The sequence below is a fragment of the Phalacrocorax carbo genome, chromosome 10, assembly GCF_963921805.1.
Source record: "Phalacrocorax carbo chromosome 10, bPhaCar2.1, whole genome shotgun sequence".
Taxonomy (NCBI): Eukaryota; Metazoa; Chordata; class Aves; order Suliformes; family Phalacrocoracidae; genus Phalacrocorax; species Phalacrocorax carbo.
In genome coordinates, this window is record NC_087522.1 from 1,066,881 (window position 1) to 1,094,859 (window position 27,979).

Sequence of the window (27,979 nt, forward strand, 5' to 3'; positions counted from 1 at the left end):
TTTACTTTTTTAAAATCCAAATCAGTCGCGTCCCAAATCACCCTGAGAACGGCTCCCGTGCCCGCCAGTAATTCCACTGAATTAATGTGTGATTTGGTGATCGCGGTTTGCCGTTGGCTGTGATTTAATGTATCTTATAGAGGTGATTAGGGTCAGTCTAGCGTGGTGAGAAAGCTCCTCTGAGCCTTACTTCCCTGGCTGGCGGCTCCAGCACTGGCCAGAGCAGCAGCCACTGCAGATCCCCCTCCAGCAGTGGGGCTGCCCCCTCGAGCGTGCCCTGGATCTGTGACCCCCCTGCCTTTGGGTTTGTTCTGGGACAAAAAGCTCGTGGAGCACTGGCCATGCGAGAGGCTGAGCACCAGCGCTGGGCACCCACGGTGGTGCTGAGCCCCTGCCCTGGCTGGCGAGGCCAGAGAGCAGAGCCCGAAGCAAAGGATGCTCTCTCCCAGCCAGTGACCATGAAAGCAAATCCCCTCCTGTTCTGGGAGGCAGAGCCAGAGCTGGCTAAACTAATCCCAGGGCTGGGCATGGGCTCATTTCTGCCCATACCAATAGGAAAAAACACGGCTGTCTAAAAGTAATCGAGGCCCGAAGCGTTCAGGATGGACTCACAGGGGTGCTGTGGCTGTGGTTGGTTCTTCATGCTGCACTGAGAGCCACGGACGGATCCAGAATCCCCGCGGCCGTGCCCAGCCGGTGCTGCCCTGCTCCCGCCCTGCCAGCCGCTGCCTCCACCGTCACCGCTGCAGCAGCAGCTTTGGCTGGGCAGGAGGGTGACAGCGCAGCCCCGCTGCCACAGCCTCGGGGAAAGGAGAGACTCCGGGACAACGGAGCCTCCCCGCACACACCGCCCCTCCTTCCTGGTCCCATTTTCCGCGGCACTTCAAACCAGGAGCGGGGGACGCGCTGCCTGCATCTGGCCCTCAGACGGCAGCTTGTATCTGTTCGCTAGCCAAGCGGCCAGATGTTTCGGGGAGGGAAGGAACACGACCAGATGTTGCTCTGCAGATTGCTGTGAACACGCCGCATGGCTGACAACACAGGCACGGCAGAGCTGTGAGTGCCACGGACGGGCAGCCCGCTGCCTTCAACGGGCAGGGAGGGATGCAGGGCTGGGAGAGCTCCGGGGTGCCACCAGCAGCCGGGTCCCAGCCTGCTGCTTCTCCTCCGGCCCAGAGCTGGGTCCACTCACGGGGAGAAAACGATGCTGCTCTGAAAACCATCTGGGGTCTGGTGAGAACTAGGACTACAGAGAGCCTTTCCTCTTTCCCAGGAGGTGCTGATGCACAAATGCTGGACCAGACATCACTTTTCTTTTGCACCTTGTTTTGCTTTCACGGGTCCCGCCTGGTGCATCGCATCGCTGTGCAGCTGCTTCCCAGGAGAGTCTCATGGGAAGCAGCTACAGGTCCTGTTCAGCTGGGACTGAACTGGGATGCGTGTTCGCTGGCCAGGAAAATACAAGGTATACGGCGCAACCTGCCCTGCCTCTACCAGGTTTTAAGGCACACTGATTAAAGCCTAAATGGGAAACAGTTTCACCCCCAGGCTGGACTGGGAGCATGCTTTCTTGTTCCCATCAGACCCAGTAACGAACCTCCCAGGCAGGGATGAAGCCAGGCAGTGCTTCTGTGGCACGCAGGGTCCTCATTTCCAGGGAGGACATTTTCCAGCCCCAGAAAGCTCTCTGGGGAGCAAGCGAGAGCCTGGAAGAGAAGCAGGGATACACACAGCCCTGTTTGCAGTCTCTCCCTAGTTAGCTCACTCTTCATTATCCTTCTCTACCCTTTTAATTTCTCTCTAAACTCAACCAGCTATTGCTGTTCAAACTGAAATAATTAATTGGAACAAAATTGCCACTGTAGGAGAAAAGAATGATTAAACCCATCCAGCGGACAATGGGGCAATCATAGCCTAAGCATCTAATTACAGGGTTAGAGAGTGTGGATGCGGGGATAATAACAGAGCCTTTTGTAAACCGTGTGGCTGGATGAGCTGGGAGGAGGGTCTGTGCTTGACTTCACTCCAGGTTTAGTGCATGATTCCTGGAGTAAAGATAGAAATGCAAGAATAGCCGATCATTAGGGAGTGAATACCCACAAAGGTCTGCTGGAGAAACAAGAGCAGCGGGAAGCACGAACACCTCCCCGCGCCGCTCCGCGTCTGCTGCACGCGTGGGAGTTGCTCAGGCCGTGAGCCACTGCCGGACGCCCGGGGAGACCGGCCACCGCGACTCTTATTTGTAGGGGCACAAATAATGGCGTGTTTAACTGAGTACGTTATTAAAGCACATTGCACACGCGCGTGCATACGTGTATCTGGTACAGAGGGTCATGCGTTAGGAGATACCAGCAGAACCACGCTGTCGGGGGCTCCACGTGGAGCACGTGCCCAGCGAGCCCGTGATTGCCACCGGGGCTTGTGCCAAAAGGCACGCTCTCTCCAAAACGTGGTGGCATCCCCCCCAGCTGCACAACTGCACAGTTGCAGGGGAGAGACCCTGCAGATGCTCTGCTGAGAGCCGTGAGCAGGAGGTGGGGGTTTGCTCTCCCGGGTAATGCAGCCCGAGCTCTGGATGCATCCCTACGATCGCATCGGGTGACGGCGAGGAGAAGCGTCACCAGCAAGGCCTTCCCAGGCAGGTTTTCCTTTCCTCATTTATGTCTTTTGCAAGGATTTGCATCCTGCCTGGTTTGGATCCCACCAGTAAAGACTCGTATTCCCACTGATACCGTTCAGTAAGCGTGGTTTAGGTGAACCGGTACCAGCAAGGTGTGCCTCAGCCAGAGGTGGGCACAGCAGGGCCCGCAGCAGCCGGAGATGGTCCAACACGTAAAGACAGTAAGAAACAAACTAGTGCTCCGGGATATCCTCTGCTGTCCCTGCAGAAAAGGGTGCTCGTTGGTCCTGGGACACCTCCCTGCAGAGCAGCTGCGCAGGTCCTGGGCAGGGGAACAGGAGGAGGCGTTATAATGGGGCTACCGCGGATTTATGGGGAAGGAACAAACAGAGCCCCAGAGGAAGGGGACAGGAATACCTGCAGTGTCGCGCGGCGATGGGACGCACACCTGAGTCCTGGCCTGCGGGGCCACCCGAGCCCTGTGCTCTCCCCGTTTTCCCCATGTTTTACAGCTCCGCTGGACCCAGCACAGCAGCTGCAGAGCGGAGGGCACCTCCTCCCACACCTGCTGAGCGCGGGCCGATGGAGACTTCACAAGCCACCTTGCTGGCCCAGAGTAGATGCCACCAACCCTCTCGAGATGGTCAAAGCAGCAGAAAAACCAAAGAGAAATCCTTTGTTTGGAGTTGCTGTGCCCTGCCAGGCACCCGCGGGAGCTCGGTGACCGACGTGGCTCCCCCTCCCCGCACCCCTTCCTGCCCTCCCCGCTCACATTAAAACACATTTAGCAGCCAATCAGGGACCTGTGACTTCCCTTAATAAAGACATTTTTCATCTCCCCAATCTCAATGAGAACGAGTTTAAAGTGGTGTGAAATTGCAAACGGTCACGGTGGGCTAGTGGTGGAGGCTTCCCCAGGTATCCCGGCAAATGGAGCTCCAGCTGCCCAAAGCATATAAATCTTAAGCAACTCCAAGTCACTTTGAGTAATAGTTCATTTTCTGATTTAGTTTTGACTGTGACCGGAGCTTCTAAAAGGCATTTTCAGCAATAGGCTTGTTCCAGGGGGAGGGGTTCAATCCCAAGAACTAAAGTAGACTAAAAGAGGCTCCTCCCTGGCTTATGGGTGAAGCCCTGCAGCAGGACCATCTCGGGAAGGTTTCACTTCATGCTGAGGTCCCCAGTGCCTTCCAGGCAGCGATGGGGATGAGGAGGGGGGGAGCATCCTCACTGCGGCCCGAGCACTGTGCTCTGACACGGGGCAGGGCACACACATCCGTCCAAACTCAGCACAGGTCCCCCAGCCAGGGAAGGGCTCCCCGTTGCATTATTTCCCTCCTGGTGCGTCCCGGTGGCGGGGAAGAGGGGTGGGACTCAGAAACACAGCGCAAACTACTTCAGAGACCTGAGGAGAAACACAAATGCTGCTTTTCTCCACGGGTGATGCTGTGCCCGTAATTGGAAAAGGCTCTTGTGGTGCCTGTGCCTGCCCTTGGCTGCTGGCGAGGGGGGATTCGCACTCCCCATCGCTCAGGACAAACAAGTATGCAGCAGGACCAGAAGACAGAGCTCCTCGGTAACGAGCCCAGCCACTGTGTCCCAGCCTGCCCTCACTGTGCCTAATTTATGGCTGACGCTGCTCCGCGTCCCCACCGTGCCGGCGGGCTGTCACCTTGCCGCCGGGGCAGCTGCAGCACGGTGCCACCGCGCTTCTCCCGGGCTTCCCGCACCCCCTGCCCCTGCGGTGGCCGCGGCGCAGGACCGGCGCGGGCAGCTTTTGGTGGCGTGCACCATCCCCAGAGCTGCTGGCAGGGTCTCTTCCCATCTCCCACGCGGGATCGGCGATCCCAGCTAAGGCACAGTTTTGCCTGTACAACAGCCCCCGCACCGGGGCTTTGCTGGCCGTGCCAAGGCGGAGGCGATGAGCCTCCTCAGCACCACGGGGCTCCGCTGGGCTGGGAAGCGCCGGGCGCCCGAGCCTGACGGTACAGTCCGAATGACGGCTGCAGGGAGCCGCAGACAGACAGCGCTTCTGGAGCCCCGTAACAGCGATCTGGCAGGGATTGCACACATCGGGCTGGGTGCCAGTTGCAACAATTGGCATAATTAAATCAAGGTCCTGCACAGCCAAACAGCCGCAGCTGACCCGGTGCGTGTCTGTGCCGCTCTCCGCCTTTGTATGAAACCATGCAGCAAAGCATCCCCTCGCTGCCGCTTCGGCTGCGAGCCAGCCCGCGCCAGGGCTCTGCCGCCCTCCCGCACAGGGCAGCCGCCCGGCGACGCAGCGACCGGGGGCTCTGCCTCCTCCAGCGGTCACCAAAGCACTGCAAAACCTTTGCGTTTCGCCCCAAGGTGCAAGAAGGGCACGCTGGAAATGCCAGAAGCTTTAACAGGATCAGGTACCTGCTTCCCTCTGCAGGCAGGGATGCAAGGGGACCACCCGGAGCAGTGGTTCTGCCCTCCTTAATTACACTGGGTTTGACCCTGCACGCTGCCAGCTCGCTGCCCTCAGTCCCCCAAGGCGCACACGTCAGCCCCTTACAGTGAGACGGTAAAACCACACAGAAATGGGTCCCCCCGCCTGCGGGCTGCAACTGCCCTGGTCCCCAGGCTGGGTGCTGGCAGGACCACCGGTCATGGAGCTGCAGGTCAGCCCTCGCCTCTGCAAGAAGGGCTCCCAGATGCTCTCAGAGGGGTTAGTGAGGCTCCGGAGAAGCCAGGACTACCCTCCCCCGGTTCCTGCCATGCCCACTGAAGGGATAACTTGATGGGAAAATTGCAACTCGAGATCTTGAAGCATCACTGGGAGGACAGGACAATACCCCATCACCGACATGATTGTTTGTGTGACTGCCAGGGATAAATTACATGAAAAAGCAAAGAAACAAACCCTTGCAATCAAACTCATGACAAGAAGGAAAAAAACGGCCGGCGTAAGATCAATGTACATGCAATCAAGCAGCAACCATTCGGGAAGAAAAAGCAGCTGCCTTACTGTTCAAAGTCTTCTTGCACCAGGGGGTGGAAGGCCTCTTCTTGGCACTTAAAGGACGATGACTCTTCTTTGACCTTTATGGAGACAAAAGACAGAAGAGGTTTCAGCTCCGCTGTGATGCCGGGAGCGGAGCTCTGAGAGCGAGGGGCACAAAACATGGCACAGGTTCCTCTCGCCCCACGGGAGGCCCGGCAGCGCCCGGCTCCGGCTGGCCAGCACCGCGCTTTGCAGGGGTTTGCTGGTGCTGAGCTGGGGGGCCACGGACCTCCCAGGTCCCAGTGCCAGCTGCGGCATGGCGAGGGACGCGCGTCATGGGCTGCCAGGGAGGCTGAAGCCCCGACGCCAAGCAAACGTGCCCAGCAAGGTGGGGAAGCTGCTGCTTTTGTCAACAATCTGGTTTTCTGTGAATATTTTCACACTGCAGCAAAGCTGCAAACTCTTCATCCTGTCTTCTCACCGTGGAGACTGACAACAGCTTATCAGGTTATCGCCTGTAGCAGGTGAAAACCGCCTTGTGAACCTGAGCTCCGCAGGTGTCGTAAGCCAGCGGCACGGGGCACACTCGGCACGGTTTAGATCCCGTATTTTTAGCTTGTAAAAGGAAAATAAAAATGAGTTACAGGAATGACTTCATTGATACACTTCTTTAAGAAGTTCAGCGAGAGCGGACGAGTCTCCGTGATTTATTCCCGTTGTAGCTCACCGCAGCGGTGCCAAGAGCGAGGCTCTGAGGCGCCGGCGGGGCCAGCCCGGGCGGTGCGGTCGGTGTGATCCCGACGGCCCCCCTGCACGGGGTGGTGCGGGCAGCCCCGGGGCAGGATTCCCACCAGGGCCCCTCCGGCCCGTTCAGCATCTCCCTGCTCGTCCTGCCACGGCCAGGGATTCGCCTGGTCCCCGGGAGCTGACGCTGCAGCCCGGAACCAGCCCGGGCAGCATCTCAGGTGCCGGCGCAGCCAGGAGAGCCCCGCAGCGCCCGTCCCCTCCCAGGACCAACGGCCCTGCAGCCGTGGGCGACCGCGGCCGGAGGCAGCCCCGCTTTCCTCTCCCCCGCTGCCTCATGGCTCTCTGGCACATGAAGTGCAGCGTACGGAATTTTATTTTTCCCCTGAACGCTCTGGAAGAGAAGGAACGAGACTGAGTCCAAGCCACAGATTTTGCTGCCTGCTCTCTGAGCCAGCCACCTCCATCCAAGAACAAACACAGCAACAGAACAGGCCTGCAACTGTAATATATAGAGCCTAATTAATCACATTACTCATGAAAATATATTGGTATAATTAATAACACAAGGCATCTATATTGGCCTCTGTGGCGCAGCAAATTATGAGGCAGTAATACTTGGACGTGTTGACCTGGATTTCATACATAATCCATCAAACCATTCCCGCCAGATCAGGTCTCCAGAGACACGAACAATACAAAAATGATAATTAAACAAAAGCAAGATGGATAGCGATAGTGTCACATTAATCACTCCCAATATTACGGAGAAAGGATGGGACACCCTGATTTTTGTCCTGCGTATTCTTACACTTTTCTCCGTGTAGGTTTTGGTATTTTAATAGGTCTAGAAGGGGAACTACTGCTGTCCGTGATATGTAAGAACACTCACAGTTTGGTGAGCGAAAGCATGTTGCGGTGTCGTTACCCAGGAGCAGCAGGGTGAGGGGCCGCAGCTCCCCCAGGGATTCAGGGAATGGGTGACACGTGCTCGCTGGCGAGGGCAATCCTTAGAGCAAAGGGAGGAGAGCCCAGCACAGGGAGCGACGGGAAGGCGAAGCGCTGGGTTAAGGGAGGAAGGAGGTGGACAGACGTGCGTCCCTGGGGTCCGTGCCAGAGCCCGAGGTGCTCCCGAAGTCACCAGGGGAGGAGTGACCGCGTGCCACCCGAAGTTGTGGGTGATGCAGGGTGACACGCAGGACTAGTTAAACCCAGCGTGGCAGCAGTGTGCCCACTCAGCGCTCCCCCCCGGGCACCGCCGTCCTCGTGAGCTCAGTCCGGCCGGCGTTCGCTGTGACGGCAGAGGGGAAACCCAGCCGTGGCAGCTGGGGAGCCTCCTAAAAGGCACAAGGGTGGTCAAAGGGAAAGAAAAGAAAGAAGAGGGCGTCAGGGACACTGAGGGCAGGCTGGCGAGCACCCCTGGGAGCAGCAGGGCGGAGGGGGTGCTGCAGGGGCAGGAGGGGCAGCAGGAGCGATGCGAGGCCGGGGGAGGCGCCCGGGCGAGGGCTGGAGGACGGCGCGTTGCTGGCGGGGAGGTGACGGGGACTTGCCAGGGCAGCGGCACACAGTGAAGCACGGCAGAGGCGGCCAGAGGAGCTCTCCCGTCGGCAGCGGGCTACCCCACCGAGGGCAGGCGGCTGCGCCCAGCGCACAGCTCACCCCGCGCGTCTCACTCCCTACATCAAACGTGTTTACACAACTGGATTCCACCACCGCTGCTGCAAGCGCCGCCTGAAGTCCTCGCTGCGGACACACGTATTCCCTATCAACGTAATCCCCGCGCGCTGCTGCGAACGAGCCGTCCCTGGCGAGGGGATCCCAGCTGCGGCGATGCCACCGGCCAGCCGGCGCTGAGCCTGTGCCCGTGCGTGGACCAAGGAGGGTGAGCACCGAAATAAAGCCCTCCCTGGTACCGGGAGGGGAGCGGGGCTGAGCAAGGTCCTGCTTCGCTGGCTGGAAACAGCAGTTAGCAATTACGAGTAGCGCGCGGAGGGATGCGAGTCCCGGCCAAGCCGCGGGGGTTGTTTGTCGGGCCGATCTGTTTGGCCGCCCCTTACTGACTTCCACCGACGGCTTCGGTTCGGCAGCAGCACAGCCGCCAGGATACACACGCCTTTTGTGCGGGGAAAGCGCAGCTGGGATGCCTCGTGCCCTGACAAAACCATGATATTTTGAAAGTAATATGTGTTAATAATAACAGTCTTGAACAGTCAGATTCAACTGTTTACAAATAATTCATAAATTGTAGCTAATTTATGCACTCTAGACCCAGAGAAATAAGCAGCGTGGCCTACTGGAGGCCTGGAGCATGGGAAAGCTCTGCAGATGCCCAAGGCCACAAAAGAAGCTCGACTCAAGAGTCGTTCAAGTGGAGCCTGCATTCAAACCCCATCATCGTCTCGGTCTTTCACGTGCATCTTGCCTGGCCTCACATCAGCCTTGCTATACCTCTGCTCTGCCAGGAGATTACCGAGGGGGCAGAGCTTGCACCCCACAGCTGCATCGCAGCGGCAAGCGCTGCAGGATGGACCCGACGCTGCCCTGAGCTCACACCTGTCGCCGCTGCGCCGGCAGCCGCGGGGCGCATGGGCTCTGCCGAGGGGCCGCAGGGCTCTGCCGAGGGGCCGCAGGGCTCTGCCGAGGGGCTGCAGGGCTCTGCCAAGGGGTCGCAGGGCTCTGCCGAGGGGCTGCAGGGCTCTGCCAAGGGGCCGCAGGGCTCTGCCGAGGGGCTGCAGGTCTCTGCCAAGGGGCCGCAGGGCTCTGCCGAGGGGCTGCAGGGCTCTGCCAAGGGGCTGCAGGTCTCTGCCAAGGGGTCGCAGGGCTCCACCGAGGGGCCGCAGGGCTCCGCCAAGGGGCCGCAGAGCTCTGCCGAGGGGCCGCAGGGCTCCGCCAGCTCAGGGGCCGCAGGGCTCCGCTGAGGGGCCGCAGGGCTCCGCACCGAGGGGCCGCAGGGCTCCGCGCCGAGGGGCCGCAGGGCTCCGCGCCGAGGGGCTGCAGGGCTCCGCCGAGGGGCCGCAGGGCTCCGCGCCGAGGGGCCGCAGGGCTCCGCGCCGAGGGGCTGCAGGGCTCCGCCGAGGGGCCGCAGGGCTCCGCGCCGAGGGGCTGCAGGGCTCTGCCAGCTCAGGGGCCGCAGGGCTCCGTGCCGAGGGGCCGCAGGGCTCCGCGCCGAGGGGCCGCAGGGCTCCGCCGAGGGGCCACAGGGCTCCGCGCCGAGGGGCCGCAGGGCTCTGCCAGCTCAGGGGCCGCAGGGCTCCGCGCCGAGGGGCCGCAGGGCTCCGCCGAGGGGCCACAGGGCTCCGCGCCGAGGGGCCGCAGGGCTCTGCCAGCTCAGGGGCCGCAGGGCTGTGCCCACTCGACGCCTGCTCCCCGCCCGGTACCGGCGCTGTGGTTGTGCTTTATCCAAAAGGAACCAGACTTCAGCCGTCCCGCGCCCGGTACCGGAGCTTATGGCAACAGGCTTCCAGAGCCGAGTGCATCTGCTTTGGAGACGTCCTCAGCCACATTTCATTGACTTCATATTTCATTACTGTTATCAGTGCTTGGCAGACAAACGCATGTTCAGAGGGAACCCTTGGCGGGAGGTATTGGGTAAGGTACGAGGGATGTAGCTGGCCGTTAAGTGAATCTGGATTTAGTATCCCTTTAGCGAGACTATAAGCGGCAGTGGTAATTAAAAGGTTTGCAGAAAACAGGCAAAAATATTTTCAGTTAGAAAAGGAAATCCTCTGGTAAAAACAAACCAAAAAATAATGAGTTTGCTTAATTCAAGTGTGACAGCAAGGAGCTCTGCGTTTGCAGCACGGAGAGTTAGTGCCTGGTCCCCCAAGGCCATACCTGAGCTTGGGAGGGATCCCATCAAATCTTCACCTACTAAATGAGTTTAATCATGTCTGTCATTAGTCATCTTTGTTCGAGCCCTCGTTTGGAGGCCATTTAAAGAGGATTAGAGAAAAATCTCCTCTTTTTATTCCCTTACAATAGTGATTAACTCTCAGGACTCACAAAGCATTTTCATATTGATGGAAAGAAGCAAAATTAACTCATAACCACAAAATCCGGCGCCTTCCACCATGAACCTGGACTCAAAGCCAGCATTAGAGGAGGAATTAAGGGATGACACCTGGGGCGCTAATTTATACACAGGGGAGCCGCCAGGACAGGGCTGAAGGTCAGAGGGCTGCGAGCCGTGCCCGTGCAGTTCAGTGCGACTGCAAATGACGTCGGGCGAGATCCCGCGGCCCGGCAGGGAGCCGTGCCGGGCAGTTGGTTTCCCAGCTGGCTGGTGCCCGCCTGGCCCCCGCGCCCGGCCCCGACTCACGCCGGGGGGAGCGTCTGGGAGATGCCTGGCTGCCCCCCGAAAGGGCCACCGCGGCGTCACCCGCTTCCAGTAACTGCCTGCTCGGCCCTTTGCTGCCTGTTTGAGCACCTGCGCTTGTGCGGGGGGGTGGGCACGCATCTGCGGATGAAAACTGTTCTTGCTGGAAAGTAGGAAGGACAGTAAACATATATTTTTTTAAAAATTCCACTAAAGAGAAAGATAAGCGAAAGTATAGCTTGGGAAGAATCTGACTGCAGGTACTCCAAAGTCCATCAACCACTCTGAATTACACAGAGGAAAGCCTTTCACTGGAGAAGCAGTTTGTGTTTTTCCAACAAGTGGGAAGTTCTGCAGAGGAATCCTCTCCCTGAGGAGGGACTCGGCTCCCCAGAGACCCCCGCAGGCACGAAGGGTACTAAGCAAATATTTTCTAACCGATTCAAAACAACCCGTAACAAAATGTTCAGAAGCAAATCAGGCACTCGGAAAGCCAGCAGGCCGTCAGGTCGTGGACACTACGAGCCAGGGCAAGAGGCATTTTAATCAGGCTGGTTCCTTCTCTCGCCCTTCAGTTCTGCCCCAGCAACACGAGTGCAGGGCTGAGCTGTGCCAGCCCTCGCTGCCCACACCAACCGCTCCTGCCTTGCAAAGCCAGCCCGACTCTGCCGGCGCCTGAGCCACCCGAGCCCGGCCGGCATCCCCGCCGCCGGCGCTCTCCCACCTCCCTTTAGCCAAAGAAACACCACTGACACAAACAGCCTTTTAACGTTATTTACAGAACCGCTGTCATAAAGTGTGTTTGCCCCTTTGCCCCTCGCCGCAGTGCTCTCGGGAGCACCCCCGGCCCAGCTGAGCTTGTGCCGGCGTCTCCGGCACGGCAGAGCCCCGGCTGCGGCGCGGCAATCCCTTCCTCCGGCGGAGAGGAATGTGCCGCGCTGCAAAGACCCCGGCGCACAGAAGGGACCCTTGTTTAGAAAGCTCATTAATCTTTAACAGAGCGTTTGGGTTAATTTGAAAGGTTACTCACCCGTCAGTGTGAAGGGATCCCAACGGGAACGCTCCTCCAGCAGCGAGCACCGCAGCCTTCGTGGGGAAGAGAGACGGGCAAATGAATCCCTCTTACGCGAGTACAGTGGCACTTGCATCCTTCGCCTTAACATCAGGAGCGGCCGGCGGCGTGCCCAGCACACCGGGCAGGGGAGCATCCTGCTGCCCCGCAGCCAGACCCCGCCGGACTAAGGGAAAACTCCCCCGGCTTTCGTTACCTCCTCCCGGGGCGGGATACTGACCTTGCCTTGGCAACGCTCCAGCGGCGAGCGAGCGCGGGGCCGTCGGCGCAGCGCGGAGGAAGGGTCTCATGGCCGGGGGCGCGGAGGCGACGGCGGCTGGGGCGGCTCGCTCAGCGATGCTGCTGCTGCTGCGGGCCCTTCCCCACCAGCGCGCAGCCGGCAGCGGGGCTCCCCGGCAGCGCCGTGGCATCCCAGGCTGTCGGCAGCAGCTCTGCCAGCTTTCTGCCTGCGCTAGCCCTCGCCATCGTGCAGCCCGGCCGCCCCGGCACGCCGCAGCGGATGCTCGCTAAACATAGCTTAAACAAAAGCGACCGCCCGTGCCTGCATTTGAGCCGCTTTCCTGACTTCAGCGACCGCTCCGGTTTTGGATGTAGCATCTACTGAGACAAGTCCTCGGTGCGTTCTGTGTTAAATAACTAAGGTTAATTTGATTTGATGCACCACTTCATTATCATAAACAGCTCACAGTATGTCAGTCCTCTGTAATTACAGTTTCCTACAGCCGGCATCTTGTTCGTTTTCCGTCATTGACGGTGCTTCCCTATGATCACCTCACAGCTAAGCACTTCTGTGTGAACTTCCCCAAACAGTAATTAGGTGTCATTTACACTGTAGCTGACGGTTCCACTAATTTACAAAAAATAGGGGCAACGATATTAAATTTAGTTTTCATTACAGCCACGTTTGCCTCTGATTATTGGGATGAGGCTGGTGTGCAGGAGGGCAGGCGGAGAGGAGAAGGGATGTTCAGAAGGAAGGACGCTTCTGGCGAGGGGATGCCGGGGGCTCCCGGGCTCTGCTGCGGGAGTGTGGGTGCCCCGGGGAGCCCTGGCAATGTGGGGCCAGGCTCAGCAGTCCCTGCAGAGAAGCAGAGGGCAAAGCACGGTGCCAACCACCGCACCACGGCTGGTGGGATGTCTGCCAACTCGGCGAAGCGGCGCTGCTCGTGCCCACGCTCCCGGCTGCCAGGGAAGGGGAGGCTTCGCCACCAGCGCAGCACGATAGCCGGCACGGAGCACAGCCAGCATGCCAGCACGTGGCAAAGTAAATATGCAAAGCCATGGTCAACGCCCTTCTCCCGCTTGGCCCCCCCTTGGCCACGGTCCCTTCTCCAAGACGGGCGCTGCCGGATCGATGGCAGCAGCGCCCCGCCTGCCAGCGGGCACCCACGGGGGCTTTTGTTTCCCCCAGACACTGTGATTCCATGAAGAAACCTGCCAGCACACTGCCCCTCGCTGGTGTCCCCGCAGACCCCCGGCTATGGGCCATTCCTCTCCCGGTTAATTCAGGCATCGAACCCTGGCCATGGCATCTTGCAAGGAGCATCACCCGCAGAGGCCACCCCGGGCAGGTAAAATGCCTCTCTCCATTGAAGCCCCGTCCCCACGGAGGTCCTGCTTCCTGATTTGGAGCTACAGAAACACAACCACGTTGGCCCATCCCACAGACAGAGCAAAGCGGTTGGTGGGACAAATCCCGCATCACCACGCGGTTAAAACAACATCGACCTGCGGGGACACAGCGGAGGTTTGTTAAGCTCAAATTAACAGCGCGGAAAAACGTAAAAGAAACACACCATGGCCATAGATAGAGCTGCAGGTGCCATGAACTGCCTGACACCACGATGGCAAAGGGTAGAAATCCTAATAATAAGGCAGCAGTCCTGCCTCAGGCCGAGTAAGGCTGCTCCCGGTGCCAGCACTGGAAAGTGGTACACAGCGCCCAAGGGGAACATCCAGCATAAAGGAGGACCTCGCAGTACGCAAGCGGGATACCCAGGATGCCACAGGAGTACCCACTACACCAGCAGAACAGCCAGTATGCAGGAGGAACACCCTGGAAAAGCCCCATCCCCTGTCCCCAGGCTGGGCTCCGGCTGCTCGGGACAGCCGGTGCCGGTGGCCGCAGACCCGTCCCTGGCGGCCCGGCTGCAGCGGTGGGTTCCCGTGAAGCCGCCCCCAGCCTGGCCACCCGCCGCCGCTCCCCCGTGCCGGGCACTGCCGCGGGCTCCGTCCCTGCTCGCCGAGGCACGCTGGGCGACGGGAGGCTCCGCACGCAGGTCCCCGCTCACCGGAGAGCAAAGAAAGAGCTCAACTGGCAAAAGTCACTCTCGATTATCGTTTCTGGGGATTTTTAATTGAAATATCCACGGAGCTGAACTGATGGTGTTTGCACTGACTGTGGAATTAGCAGGGCACTAGACTGTAACAGTATAAAATATATATTGTTAAAAGCCACTTAAGACTTCCTCTGGAAGGGTTTGCTGAACCTTTGAACAAGAGCCCAGGGGACAGCCCTTTATTACCACTGTGACCAGGTCAATTACTCTAGAACTGAGCAAATTATTTATGAGGTGGTCGGCCTATTAAAACATTAACACATCCATCACTTAGCTGCTGATCTGGCTCCTTTATTTATTGCACTGGTGTTGGGCTGGGAATTTACTGGCATTTTGTTTGGTTTAAAGCTACATTTACAAGAAAAAAAAAACAACCCAACAACTCCCAGCTCTTACCTTCACAGAGCCCGAGTTACAGAGGGACCCTCTGGCGCCTCCGAACTCATGTGAACTATTTCTCTTTTAGGTTTTTGTCTTTGTTCCTGTTCCCTCCTCGCATGGTCTAAACAAAGGCACAAATTGCAGGTCTTTAATTTGCAGAGATACTTCAGAGCATCAAAAATCAAATTTAGCTATTACCATCAAAATTCTACCTGCCCTTTAAGAGTAAGTGCCTGCCGTGGGAATGCATGATGAACTAGCCGAGCCGCTCCTTTGAAAGTGATAAAGCATCAAAGCTTGAGAATAAATGGGCTGTTAGAGCTGTGGGCACCCTGTGGTTACAATACAGCAAAGAGGCAGATAGTGCTTCGCAGGAAGAGGGGGCATTTATTTCTGTCTGTCAAGACACAGGAAAGATGGAGAACATACAAGGGATGGGAATTAGTGTCTTAATCTACTGCGTTTACACTCTTCCCTTTTTTAAATGCCTTTTGGCTAGTCATTTTCCTGCATCTGATATTTTATTATCACGTCTTTTATGACATTTCCAGATACTTATTAAATCAAGATGGAGAGCTCTGCTTTGTGCACTGGCTGTTTGATGGGGAACCTGGAGAACAGGCGGAGCAGTCGGGGACCCCTGGAGCTGAGGGTCCGGATCGGGCTACCCCCGGCTGGTGGGGAGCGGGGGGGAGTGGGGGTGCCCCAGCCCCGTGCTGGGCGGCCAGGGCAGAGGACGCGGGGCTGGTCTGAGGCTCTGGAGGGGTGTCGAGGGTCTGACAGGGGCTGCGGGGCAGGGGCTGCGGGGCAGGGGCTGCGGGGCAGGGGCTGCGGGGCACAGGTTGTTGCTTAAAACAAGACAAAGTGCTTGGAGGGGTTGGGGCACTGCAGAAGGAGACGCTGCCCGTTGGGAGCTGAGCCCAGTGCCAGGGGAAGGGGGACCCTCCTCTAATGGGACCACAGATGGGCTTTGCCCATGTGGGCTTAGATTCATTCCTACAGCATGTGGCCCTGCATCCTGGGAAGAAGTGGATCCCGGGTTTTACTCCAGCACAAGAGAAGGCTGGGCATAAATCTCAGGAGCAGAAGTAAACAGAAAGCCCACAGAGACAATCCTACGCAGCGTGCCCAGGCTGAGATTTAAACTGGGGCCATTCACAGCTGGTGGCCGGAGCGGACACCCCAGCCGAGCCCTGCCTATGCCGGGCGCGGAGCAGCACACAGGGTGCCTGCAGAGCTCTGCCTGCCCCGGCTCCCCCCGTGCCCCGCTGTGCTCGCAGAGGCTGAGCACAAAGTCTGCGAGGGGGATGGCTGCTCCCCCCACCCCAGAAGCCCCTCTCAGGTGGGCTCCGCTGCTTTTCACACGCATTTGCCAAATGCTTGAGATTTGTCCGCACCAGCCTCTTCTGAGACCTCGGCCATGCCCACGGGGCCGCGGGGGTGGCAGTGCTGGAGCGCGGTGAGATGTGGCTCCAGGCAGCTGCTGGCGTTACGAATCACGCCTCACCCCGGCGTGCAGCGCACACAGACCCACGCGGGTGCCCTGCGGCATCGCCACGACCCCACCGGGGCGAGGGGCTCACTGAGAGCCTCGGCCGGCGAGCCCGGTGCAGTCCTCACCCTCGATGGGAGGCAGCCCCCTGGCCTGGGGGACCCCTCAAAGAGCAGCCAAGGTGGCTGCTGGACTCGGAAAAGGAGCAAGCGCCTGTCAGAGGGCTCCGGCAGTCACAAACGCCTGGGGCTTGGCTATGAAAAGGGCAGCACAGCAGGATGCGCTGCCGCAAAGCTCTGCCGTCCCGCTCGGCTCAGTGCCACACCGGGCCCAGCTTTGGAGGATGCATGTCCAGGACGTGGGCAGCCGAGGGCCGTCGGAGGATGGGGAACTGGGCTCGTTAGGCTGAGAGAAGAGGAGCAGGAGAAGAAATAAAACCATAGTCCAAGAAGTGCCAGCCAGACCCTTAGCTGTGAAATCGCCTTCGGTGCACCCTGCCCCTGCCTGCTGCTCGCCTCCCCAGCCGCACAGCCTGCTCCTCTCGCCACAGCTCCTCCCGCCTGGGGTCCCGTCCGTCCCTGCCCTGTGCAGGGGGCAAAGGCCCTTCAAACCATCCCCAGAACTGGCTGCTCTCCCAAGGGCTGCTCAGCTCTCTGCAGGGGACAAGGACCTGCCACAAAGGGGAAAAGAAAAAGCTGCTCTTCGTGTCCCCTGTCAATAGGACGGGAAGACGCAGGCGTGGATCTCTGAGAAAATTCAGCTGTAGCTGAATGCACTGTGCCGAGCCCAGGACCATCCTCGTGGCCCTTCTTCCCAAGGCATGAGCAGCGGTGAGGCTGTCCGCCCATGGACCCCTTCCCCCTCCATCAGCATCCCCAAAAGCACGCCCAAACGCCCGCCGCAGCACGATGCGCCCCGACCCCGCTCCTCCACCAGCCTCCCAGGGGTGCCGCACGCAGCAAACTCTCCATTTGCCGGCTTCCGCCTTAATTACTGACCATTTGTTAACAGCCTTTGTTGAATTAATTCTTAATTCCTCATGCTGATGGAGGTGGGCTGCTCTCCGGTGCTCTCTCAGCTGCAGGCAGCGCCCAGCTCCCCGGCTGGAGCCACCCGGGCTGCGCAGCATCGCCCAGGCTTTGCAAGGGCTGGGAAACTCTGGGGCCCTCGGCAGAGTTCTGGCTTCCTACAGGGTTTCAGCTCTTGTGTTTAAATGTTTAATGTCAGCGGCAGCTGCAGTGATGAAGCAAACTCAGAAGCGGAGCCGGCAGCGGGTCCAGCAATGCACGAGGTCCATGCGAAAGGAGCACCTGGGCAAATCCGAGCCTAGTGGTCGGGAGGGTCCCAGGGGAAGGTCCCTGGTCCTGGGGGAAGGTCCCTGGCGCTGGCACCCACCTGGCTCCTGGAGGGTGACTGTGTCCCCCCTTTGCATGGGGTATCTCTGCTGATCTGCGGCTCTCTGAGCTCTTTAGGACAGTGATCTGCATGTGAAGCGCTCTGGAAGGCAGCAATAAAGCCTGAAAGAAAAGCACTCGGGACAGCCCTGGGAGCCTGTCCTCCCTGGGGAGTCCCGACAAGATGGGCCTTTGCTGTCAGCCCCCCTCGACAGCTCCACAGCAGAGAGACAGGCGATGGGAGCGAGGAGGAGGAGAGGGGAGGAAGGCTCCCTGCATGGGGAGGGGAGGCAGCTGGGGAGCACCCACCGCCCCACAGCTCTGGGCCAGCCTGTGCCCGACTGTGGTTTGGGGTGTTGCTGCGGTGGAATTTGGCCGCCCTGCTTGCCAACCAGCCCTACCAGTGCACAGCTGGAGGTTTGCACCCAGGGGTGGTCCTGCTCCCCCGAGGCACCCGGCCGAGAGGCGACGGCGATGTCCTGACACCCGCCAGGAGCCGTGCCTGCAGCTCCCGGCGCGGTGAGACCGGCGGCGAGGCCGCACGGGCCAGGGGCTGCTCACCGGGGAGCGGGTGTGCAACGTGGGGGGCTTTGCACGGCACGTGGAGGGACGCCAGCCTGGCCGGGGGCTTCCACCATGCCCTCTCCATCACCCCGTGTAAGGGACCCCAGGAACCCGCTCTCCGGGCGTGGGCGAGCCCGAGGCGCCCGGCGGGGAGACGCGCAGGCTGTGACCCGAGCACAGGCTCTGCAGCCGCCCCAGCCCCGGCGCAGGGCTCCCCGCAGCATGGCTTGCTGCCGCCCCGGGACCCCGGCACTCAAAAAGCCCTTGCAAATTATAAACCAGCTGAACACGACTCCACACGTCCTCTCTGCAGGGCTGGCGGCGGCCGCAGCCTTGTACTCCTCGCAACGAGTGCGACCTGGGTTATTTCCCTGAAAACCTCCACCTTGGCCGCCGGTGGCACCCCCCGTGCCGGCCGACCGCGTGGGGCTCAGCCAGCCCCGCCGCCCGCGCCGGGGCCCCTGCAGCTGACCGGGATTAATTTTCCTCATTACTTATCTCCTTCGTACCACAGGGGAACGTTCACATGAGCAGGTTTTGATGGGAGCAGAATTGCTTGCCACAGAACTATTACGGAGCCAATTAAGCCGAATAAAAATAGAGGGTCTGAGCAAACTGCTACGGGGAGAGCTGGAGAAATGAGCCGGGGGACGGCGCGGCGCGGCAGGGCCCGGGTCACTTGTTTGTTTGTTTAAGTGCTCGTTCGCGGGGACAGCTGGCCACAAGTCAAAAAAGAAATCTGCATGAGCAGCGGAGAAAAATTATTCTCAAGCAGCGACGCCGCGGAAGCCGCTTCCTCGCGATCGAATTAAAAAAGAGTTAAGACTTGGGAGAGCCAGCAAATGTGAGAAAGGGGCAGGGCGGACGTTCGTGCCAATTAAAGCTTGCATAGCTCATTCCCCCAGACGGCAAATCCCGACTACAAACACGAGCCCGTATTTACCGAAGCCGCCTCCGCCACCTCGCATTCCAGGCGAGCACAAGGGAGCAGGCGCGGGACGCCGGGTGATTGGCAGCCGCATTCAGCTACACACAGAAATCCCTTTTTTTGTTGTTTCTGCAAGCATCTTTAAAGATGTCTCTGAAACATATGGCTTCCTTCAGTGGCACAAAGGGACTAATGATCGCCCGGGAATGCCCTGAGTATTAAATATGGGATCGCTACAGTTACAATACCACACCAGAATGGCAATTCATATTCGGTGTCAGCTCAAAAGAGCTTTTGTGGATAATTAGTTCAAGGACAAAAGAAAAAAAAATAAAAAAATTGTTACTGATGCTTAAAACTGCGGCGGCCGCTGCGGCGCGGTCCGGGCTGCGAGCCGGGCCCGGCCCATTGTCTGCCCCGCATCGCGGGCTGCGCCCGAGCCATTTTACTTTTCTCTCCCATTTCTCTGCTGACAATGCGTGGGGAACAAAGGCTGGTGCCTGAACAGGGGCAGTAATTCATCCGTGCCCTTCAGCGCCTGCACACAGCTGCCCTCTTCCCAGCACGGCTGCCAGCCGTACCAGACACCGATTCACCCAGCCCTCCTTTCCCATGGTCTCCAGGGAGATGGCGATGGACCTGCATCCTAATGACGGGCGGCCGGCATCGCCCGCGCCCGCCGAGCGGCAGCCGGCTCCCTCCGGCCCCTTCCAGGCTGGGGCTGCACGGTGCCGGCACCGGCGCTCCCAGCATTACGGATTCAGCCCCCGTTCCCGCACGGCGGCTCCGCCCCGACGGGGACATCGCCGGGGAGCGCCGAGGCACCGGCCGAGCGCCAAAATAAAACCTGCATTGTCTGGGAGCGGCAGCCCAGCGCCGGTGGGGCTGAACAGCATCAGCGGCAGGCGCGGATCGCCGGCCCTGCGAGCACCCGGCGCCAACGACCCCTCGGCTGTGGAAGGAAAGGGAAAGAGCCCCCCCCCCAACCCACCCCACTCAGGACACGTCGTTTTTTAAATCCTAGCGTGGAGGCACTAAAAGCCGTCAGCCGCGGGGCGCCCTGACCCCCGCCCGCGAGGAGCCCTTTGTGGAGCATCGCAATGTTCCCACGGCGGCAGCCGGTGGGATGCGGGAGGACAGAGACGCCGCCACGGGCCGGCGAGCCCACGCAGCCCTCGGTGCAGGACCTCCGCCCCGAGCCCCCGCCAAGGGCAGCGCCGCGGCCCGTCGGGGCCGGCGAGCGGCTCCCGTGGCGCGGCGGCGGCGCGAGGCTGCACGCGGCGGAGCGCCCGCTCGCGCCCTGCATGCTAATGAGCAGCGCCGGCAGAGCCGCGCCAATTAATTGCTGGAAGTATCTGTTAACTTACCAACCGGGGAGCCGTGGTGCCGAATCGGAGGGCAGGGTTTCGCAGCGCCGCGGCGGCACGGAGCTCCCCGCGCCCGCCGGACTCCGGGTGGCAGGGACGGCTCAACTACAACAGGGCAGGTGAAGGCAGGAGACAAACCTGCTTATATTTTTGTATTTAAATCTTTTTTTTTTTTCTTTTTTTTTTTTTTTTTTGAGCTCACGTAGCATTTAGGGTCACATGCTTTCGTGAGCATCGGTCGGCACCGTCACGTGGCCGGGGTCAGGGCTCACGTGACGAGCAAACCTGATGAAGTGCCACTACGACCCATTTCGTGTCGACCCTAAAAAAACTTCGCTGTAAAAATCTAATTTATAACGCGTTAATGAAATAATTAATTTTTGAAGCAGGCTTCTAACCTTTAGAACCAAATAATTTGGGGCGTGGAGGGGGGAGAGGCGTGGAGGGGGGCAGGAGAGCGAGAGATGGGAATGAAATGCCAAGATTTCGATGAATATTTAATACACCCTCCGCGCTCCTCATAAGCTCCCGCGCCTTGGAGCCGTGCCAGCGCCATTTGAATACCATCCTTTGTTAATAACTAAATTGACGCCTCTGTTGCTATTCGGTGTTTGCGGCTCTATCAAGCTGTAATCTGTCACGGCGAATACGGGCCGGGGGGGGGAAGCGCAACTCAATGAGCGCCCACCCGTCCCTGCCGCGCTGCCGGACAAAGCCCAGGGCTGGTGCCGCGGCACGCAGGGCGCTCCCCCACCCATGCAGAGACCCTAATGTACGTACGTGTATGTATATATATATAAAAATACATATATGGTTTTGCCGTATTTTTCCAGCCAGAATTAGCAGCAGGAAGCTTCGGAAGGCTCGCTCCTGCCATACGAAATGCAGAATTTTGCATTGTTTGAAATTTTTCTTAATTTCAAGCAGAGAGTAGCAGGGCGCACGCATTTCTGTGATTCCACCAATAAACATCTCTTCCCCCCCCCGCCACGACCTCCCCCTGGACGCCTGTGAGACCGGCGGGCGCCGCGCGCGCTGTCGGCAAGGACAGCGGGAGTCACGACATCCCCCGCGCGGAGGGGCTGCGGCCGCCCGGGGGGCCAGACCTGGCAAGGGGGGATGTGGTGTTTCGCGAAAGGGGTGGGTTCCCACCCAGCCACAGCCCCGCCGGGCATCCACGGGCTGGGATGTAAAATCTAGTTCTGCACATACACAGCGACACGAGCCAGATACAGAAATGAGACAATTTTCCGCTATGAAAACCGAGCAGTACGGCAAACCCGGACACCTCAGCTCTGCAGAGAGGATCCGGGTACGGCCCCGTCCCTGCGGCGGGGCTGGGTCTGTGCGCCGACGGGGCCGCCGCGGGGCGCCTGGGCCGCCGGGTCCCTGGTAGCCCTCCTTACTTCACAATTAGTTTAACTAATTGGGCAACAGCTCCAGCATAATTCACTTGATCCCCCTAAACCATTAATTATTCTGCATTCAGGACAAACACGCTCCGCAGTTTGCTGCGTGTGGCGTGCCGGCAGCTTCATTGGCATTCCCGGCACACGGCAGCCACTGGAACGGTGTCTGCGGCTGTGCCAGGCTCTAACGAACCGCGGCGAGGGAACACTCGATTGGACACACACTGAGGAAAAGGGGGGGAAAAAAAGAGTAAAACAAACCCAATTTCCATTTTGTATTAAATCAGCTGCGTGCGCAGCAGGGAAGCGGTGGCTCCTGCGCAGGGGTGCCGGGCGGCCGCAGCTCCCGCTCCCGGCACGGCACGCTGCCGGCACGGGGTGTGGGCAGCGTGCCGGTGGCCGTGCCGGCACCTCGCCGCACACCGGGGCACGAGGGGGGCCGGTGCCTCGCTGCCGCCGGCGGGACGCGCTTGGTTAATTCGGCGTGTGCCGCTGCCGTAACGGGGGCTCGCCGCGGTTCCCTGAGCATCGTGGGGGGCTTTGGGCTGGTGCAAGGGGAGGCGGCTCAGCCGACGGGGAGGGGAATCAATGCCAGCACTGTCCTGCTCCGGGAGGTCCAAAACGGGTGGAAAACCACTGGGATCAGGCAACTTGCAGCGCTCGGCACCCGCAGGCCAGCTCTGCCGTGCCAGCCTGGCGCCAGGGGCGGGGGGTCGCAGAAGCCACCTCGCACACCGGGTCACCGCTGTCCCCCCCAGACTCAGACCCGCGCCCACCGAAGCACATGGGAACACAGCTCTCCCGCACGTGCTGTTGTAGCACAGGGCCCCACCTGTACAGGGACAGGGACAACCATCAGCCTCGGGACCCCGCAGCAGCGCAAGTGGCTGTCACCCGTCGTCTGATGGTGGGTCCCTCCCCAAGACACCGTTGCCACTGAACGGGTGACCCGTGGCTGTAGCTCCCACCCGGGAGCAGCTCATTCCCGCACGCTCCTGCTCGGGGCCGGGCCGCTCCTGTCCCCGCACCGTCACCTCCCCACCGGCTCCAGCCGGCCAACGCACGGAGAATGCTCAGCTGCGGAAGGACACGGCTGGTGTCACGGCCACGCTGCGGGCCACCACGAGGTGGGAAGGACGTGCATGCACAGCCCCCGGTGCCCCGTGAAACCCCCCACACCCAGCCATGGCTGCGGTACAAGTGCGGCAAAACACTTCTCTGGTTGTCCCTGAAACACCACGCTGTCCCTCGTGCTGCCACCCGCTGGGATCACACACATCTTGATGCTCGAAGGCCCAGGAGGGCAGGATTTAACAACGCTGGTGCTGTCAGCGTCAGGGTGAGCCGGTACGGGGGGAGCCAGAGCCCACAGAGCAGGGTCCCTAGGGCGTTGCTCACGGCCTCCCCCCATGGACAGGCTGTGGATGGAGCGGGAGCTCCTGCGCTGGCGCAGGTTTGCAGCCCCCCTCCCCGCGCAGCTGCTGGGATGCCCAGGACGTGGCAGACACAACCGAAAACAAACGTGTGGGCTCAGCCCACGCCTTCGCCCCAACCCAAGCCCCGGGCAGCCACGCCGGCCCCCCAGCTGCACCCGCTGCCCCACACCCAGCTGCTTTGCCCATGTCCCGCGCCACGCCCCGGCCTCTTGCCGCAGAGCCATGGCATCACCAGGCCACCGGTGCCTGCTGGGCCGCCCGCCCTGCCTGTGGCTAAATGCAGGGTGGGCGGCGGAGCGGGCAGGGGTCGCCCTCCCCAGGGAGCAGGAGCGCCTTCCCCCGCCCGCCTGCACACCGCGGGCGGGATGCTGGCACCGCCGCCGCCAACGGGTGGACGTGGGCCAGGGCAGGGATGATGCTGGGATGCGGCAGGACACAGAGCAGGGCACGGCGGGCACACGGTGGCCTGGGCACGGCGGGGACGTCTCACCTACCTGCTCTGCCAGCGGAAGGGGACGGAGCGGAGCGTGCCCTCTCCTTCGCGGGGAGAGGGGACCCCGCGTGCTCGGCCGGCGCTGCCCCTGCACGAAGCAACGCGGGCGGACGCCGGGTACCGGCTCATTCGTGGAGGCGAAAGGGAGCGGCTGGCTGGAGACCCGGCATTTTCAGGAGCTTTTCTTCCCTCTCGGCAGAGACGAAGGAGCGCCCTGGCTTCATCTGTCACTCCAGCGCTGCTGCACTGAGCCGTAGGCGCCGTGTTATGTCCTTGAGACACAGACCGATGCCATCTGGGCAAAATGCCACGAGATCCCTGGAGACCGGGGAGTATCGCGCTGCATCCGAGAGCCGCGCAGAGCGCCGAGCACGCCGCCGAGATCAACAAATATTAACTGCTTTGTGGCTGGGACGAAGCGCAGGTGCGTGGGGGGACGGCTCGGCAGGGAGCCGGGGGACTGGGATGCTGTTAACCCCGCACCGGGCATCCCTCCGGCAAGGGCAGCTCCCACGCACAGGCCGGGGGCCAGCGGCAGGTCTCGGTCGGGCTGGCAGGACACAGAGCATTGGTGCGCCTCGAGGCTACACAACACGGATGCTCAGAGGCCTCCACCTCTGCACCAGTGGTGCTCGTGGATGCTCTGCCCTGTGGGGTTTCACAGGTCCCCTCCGAGGCCATCTGGGCACACAGGGCTGCCTGAGCATCCCTCCCCACAGCTGCCCTACAGGCGGTGGCTACAGGACCTCCGTGGAGGAGAAGCTATCCAAGGGATACGTGCACTGGTCAGGTTGTCAAGGGGGAATCAAATGCCCTGACCTGCTCAGATGAGCAAAGAGACACCCAGAGGGTTTGTCCCCGGCTGCAGGGGCATCCCCGAGCCTCTGGCAGCAGCTGAAGGGCGGGTACCCACCCCCTGCTCCTCCTCGCCTTCACGTGGCCCATGTCCTGCACGCGGTGCCAGCCGAGCCACTGCCACAGAGCATCCCGGCCGCGGGTGAGAGCCGGCACAGCCACAAACAAGCAGCTCCGGTGTACAGGTCCCCACCAGCGTCCCAGCCACGGGGAGATTAAAAGAAAAGCAAACTAAGCACCGAACCTGAAGGAGGAGCGAAGCCATCCAGCACAGAGGGACCACCAGTGCTTTTCCCGAGGGAAGGGGCAGTGCCAGCCCCTCTGCCAGCATCCCAGCATCCCTGCACCGGCACAGGGCAGGCGGCAGCCGGAGGCAGGGAGCAGGAAAGGCAGGGCGGGTTTGCGCATACACCCTGCTCCCTTTCTCCCACAGAAACCTAGGAAGAGCAATCTTCCCTAATTTAGGGCAATTTTCCCTAATTTATGGAGCGTAAACCCCTCCAGGTTCCAGCTCCAGAGCAGCCACTGGTGTGAGGCCAGCAGCTGTGCAGCCGTGTGTTGAGAAGTGTTCCTTGCAGAGATCTCTACTTTTTGTTGCTTGGCACTGAAGCTTCAGTAGATTTCTACGGTTGTTGCACCCTGCCCACTTTCTGGGGACGACAAGCTCTAGAGAAAAGCCCGCTCCCACTGCCTGCACTGACGAACAGACTCAGATCCCCATCAGCCGGCTGCCGGGCGCCTGGCAAAGCAGAGCCCACACGGCCACGGTGAGAGCCGGGACCAGGACAAGCCGTAGGCTCATCCCCCACCCCGTCCTGTGCCACGGGACAAACCACCCCAGATCAGCCCCCGGTAACGGTGCTTCACAGCAAATTGCACCTTCAGCCTCTCCGGGGCCAGCCCTCAGCTGCTGCTTGCATCTCCCAGCGAACCGCAGCCCGCTAAGGGGGGAGACCAGAGGAGCAAAGGCCTGACCCGCTTGGCCGCCGGTGCCGTACGCTGCCCCAGCGTGCTCAGCATCCCCGCAGCGCCCGTCCCCTGCCCGCAGCAGCCCAGCAGCTCCCGCTCGCTCTGCGGGGCCGCCCAGCCCGGCGCTGTGAGGGGGACGGGTGCAGCATGAGGCAAATTGCACCCGTATTTTAAAAAGGAGAACGTTCAATATTTGGGGGGAAAAAGTAATGTGAGATGAGTAATAGTCCTGGCAACCCTAAGGACACTTCAGAAGAGCCATCATTCAGAGCAGGCTGGCTCAACATCCGCAGTGCTGAGCTATCGCTGGGGCAGACCCAGCCTGTCCGTATTAATTTTTATGGGTTGATTTGTGTCAGTTTCTCTTTTTGTTTATGAATTCGAGCCCTCCCTAGGAGCAGACGACATCCTCCGCACAGAGCCTCCCCGGAGCCACGCGTCCGCCTGCCTTCACCCAGGGACCGAAGCAGCGCGAGGGTCCGGCGCGGGGGTGCCCGCAGGAGCGGTCTCGGCCCCCGCGACGCCCGAGCCAGCGGCAGCCAGACCCGAAATCATTCCATTCCTTTGCCACAGCCGATGCCTGCCCCGACTGCCTTCGTGCGAGACCGAGATCAGTTTTAAAATCAGCCTGCAAACAAACTGCAACCAAAGAAGCCCTGTGCCGTCCCTCCCCACAGAATGCCTTTCCCCCCTTCCTCAACACCCCACGTGCGAGCGGGCAGAGGAGCGAGGCCGGAGCCGCCGGCCGGGGGGATGCACCCCTTGCCCGGTGCAGGGCGACCCACCCTGAGCTGCCGGCGGGGACCTTCTCGGCCCCGCAGGAAAAGCCCCGTCCTTCCCGACCCTGCACAGCCTCTGTGCAACGGGGACCTGGGGCGGTCTGGGGCGTGAGAAATCCCCGCGGGGAGCCAGGGGCCATCCCCGCCCGGCCGAGGCATTGCAAAAAGGGCCCTCTTTGCAGAGGGGATGAGCTGGATGGGGAAAACATCCGATAAAGCCAAGGTGCAACGAGTGAAGGGAACCATAGCCTTTTGGTTTCTCCAATCCCCCTGTGGCACTTGCCACGGCCGGCAGGCTCAGTTTGCGAGGAGCTGCTCCCCCACTGCCTCCGCCTGGGGACCCTTCCTCCCACTCTGCCCCGAGGGGCTCGGCGGAGGCAGAGCCGTGGGTCGCACCACTTACCTGCTCCTCTCCGCTTCCGAGATCCCCGGTTACATTTTCCTGGGCACGATTTGACAATTCTTCCATTACCTGCATTGAAGCACAACACAAGCTTACTCGGCTGGAGCGCGGTGGGTCTCCCCTCGCCGCCAGCCGCCCCGGTGGCTCTGCAGCCCGAGAGGCAGCTGGAGGGTCTCGCAGGGGCACAAAGCACCAGCCCTGCCAGCTGCCTCCAGCCTGGGGCACAGAAAAGCAGCAGCAACACCCCAAAGCCTCATCTCGGTAGCTCACCGGCCAGCGACCGCGCAGCTTTGACCTGGCCGAAACCTGGCAAAGTGAGAAAAACGTTTTCTGAGCAACCCCGAGCGTTTAACGTGGGCTCTGTGCTGCGGGAGGCCACGTCGGCTCCGAGCAGCTCGGGCTGAGGGTCGCACCCGGCTGTGGCCAACGCGGGGCATCCCGCCGAGCCTCCGCATCCCCTGCCTCCCCAGGCCCTACGAGAAACAGCGATGCTGATGGAAAGGATTTCACTGAATTGCCCTAAATTAGCAGGGTTTAGAAACCAAATAGCTCTGCACTTACTCTCAAGAACGGCACTTGAGGTGGGAGGTTTCCTTTCAAATCCCGATGTTATAGGCTAAGACAGAAAAAGTGAAACGTTAGGAGCGCGCTCGAGGGACGGGGACGCGCGCCCCGCACGGACCCGGCAGCTGCCGGGGGGCCGGGCAGCGCCAGCGTGGGGGTGCCGGGCACGGGGGCCCCCTCCTGCTCCCGCCAGCAAGGCTGCGCGCAGGCGTCCGTCTGTCCGGCCGGAGACCCCGCTTTCCCGCTCCACCGTCTTGCCAAGGCAGGGCCCGCTCCTCCCCGCCCTGCCGGCACCTCGCACTTGGGTAGTCGCTGCAGCCGCGAGTCGGGCACGGGGGGGACTTGCTGCAGCCCGGGAAAGAACCACTGCGTAGAATTAAAACGTACATCCAGTTAATTACTAATAATAACGTATTTCCCTCTCCAATACAGGCTTCTAGCAAAGCTTTTGCTGAGGAGAGCGGAGCAAAATGCTTTGTTTCCGTCAGTTTTTTAAAACGAAAAAGGCTAATTTGTCTTAACGTGACACCAAAAGCCGGCAAAACGTTCCTCGGCTCCAGCCCGCGCTCACTAACAATATCTTTGCAGTCACATACCAAGGAGATTCAATTATCTGGCAGAACATGTCCCAAAGGCATTTAGATAATTGCAAACATAAGTACAAAATCTGCCACTAATTATTAAAGAAATACCAAATAAGGAGACCGAATGATAGAAAAGTGATGTTCCTGGGTGCAAAAATCATTCACGCATGCTGGAAGGGACGGTGTTTTCACAGGGGTGCGTCCCTGCGAGGCTGGGAAAGCCCGAGCCCTGCCGAGCTGGGGGGAAGGCGCCGCTGCCGCAGCCCCCCGCCAGCCCCAGCCCCGAGCCTGGCAGCAGCA

At 60.4% G+C, this 27,979-nt stretch overlaps 1 long non-coding RNA gene across 1 annotated transcript; it reads right to left on the minus strand.

Moving 5' to 3' along the window:
- Positions 1-2,219: 2,219 nt before the first annotated feature.
- Positions 2,220-27,634, minus strand: LOC135315103 (uncharacterized). The gene is made up of 4 exons (XR_010374549.1): positions 27,093-27,634; positions 26,532-26,600; positions 5,616-5,689; positions 2,220-2,942 (listed from the first exon to the last, which is right to left on the minus strand). It is a non-coding gene; the product is annotated as an uncharacterized LOC135315103 (long non-coding RNA).
- Positions 27,635-27,979: the final 345 nt, after the last annotated feature.